The sequence below is a fragment of the Odontomachus brunneus genome, unplaced genomic scaffold, assembly GCF_010583005.1.
Source record: "Odontomachus brunneus isolate Ranch 3 - 2012 unplaced genomic scaffold, Obru_v1 Obru_scaffold_525, whole genome shotgun sequence".
NCBI classification, from domain to species: domain Eukaryota; kingdom Metazoa; phylum Arthropoda; class Insecta; order Hymenoptera; family Formicidae; genus Odontomachus; species Odontomachus brunneus.
In genome coordinates this window covers 9864-10850 of record NW_022639975.1, presented here as the reverse complement: position 1 = coordinate 10850, position 987 = coordinate 9864, and the positions used below count along the sequence as shown (strand labels likewise).

The 987-nt window shown below is 45.2% G+C and overlaps 1 long non-coding RNA gene across 1 annotated transcript; it reads right to left on the bottom strand.

The window, feature by feature from the left end:
• Positions 1-117: 117 nt before the first annotated feature.
• LOC116853736 lies at positions 118-623 on the bottom strand. The gene is made up of 3 exons (XR_004380029.1): positions 523-623; positions 330-450; positions 118-258 (listed from the first exon to the last, which is right to left on the bottom strand). It is a non-coding gene; the product is annotated as an uncharacterized LOC116853736 (long non-coding RNA).
• Between the last annotated feature and the right edge of the window lie 364 nt (positions 624-987).

The window sequence follows — 987 nt, the reverse complement described above, 5'->3', positions numbered from 1 at the left end:
AATATAATTTCCTTTCGCTCGCGCTAAGCGGGTTCGGCAACGAATATAATAGTCATGACCTGCAAAGTTCATGACAGCAATTGCGTGATCGGAGCTTTCTTCGGCAGTATGCTCGCTCTATGACAACTGAACGGCAATTCTTCGCGAAAGCAACAGCGAATTCGAGCTCTCTGCTTTTGCGAGAAGAGACGCGAACTTTTACCCATTCGAATGGACGACCGGACTTCTGCTCCTCGATGCGACGTCCGATCCGCGATACTAACCAAAAATCACTGAATGTCAGCCTGCCTGAGCGGAACGGACTCACCAAATAAAACCGATATACGAACCGGAGCGCTGTCAGGCTACGGCGATCTCTTCGGGTTTACACAAGTGGCGGTCTTACTAGGCTTCAAGATCAAGTAGTCGTTATTAGCTACGTGGATGGCACGTCCTTTACACATCTTCATACTAAATATCCAGAACAGAGAATTCTATATCTTTTGCTAAACTTTATTTCTCGTTTCAAATCATTTCCCTCACGGATTTCGGTCTTCAATTGGTGCTTCTTGTTGCCGAATCTCGATGAATTTCAGCCGTATTCGAGCGACAGCTTCTCGTTATTTGTGGTCCAGGAGATTTTGTCTTGTCCATAAGGACGCGTCGATTCGGCCGTTGTTTTTGTCGAACTTCGTGACTTTGTGGCTGACTTCGTGCGGCTCAGATGATGCTTTGGGTCGCGAAAGATGCGCTCGCTGGCATTTAGCTTCGGCTGCGGCTGTCCTCTACTCGTCCGCGGTATCGGTCCTCGCGGCTTTCCTTGTGTCAATTCACTGGCGGCAGCGACCAGGCTTTGTAAAAATAGTTTATGCCGTACTGACCTTTCTTGTCGGTCTCCTTCTATTACGATTAATATAGAGCAATTGCAAACATGCAAAACATCAATTTTAAACAAAAATTTTTTTCTCTTGATCTAAGAATTAATTTATATAAAAACTTCAGTAAATA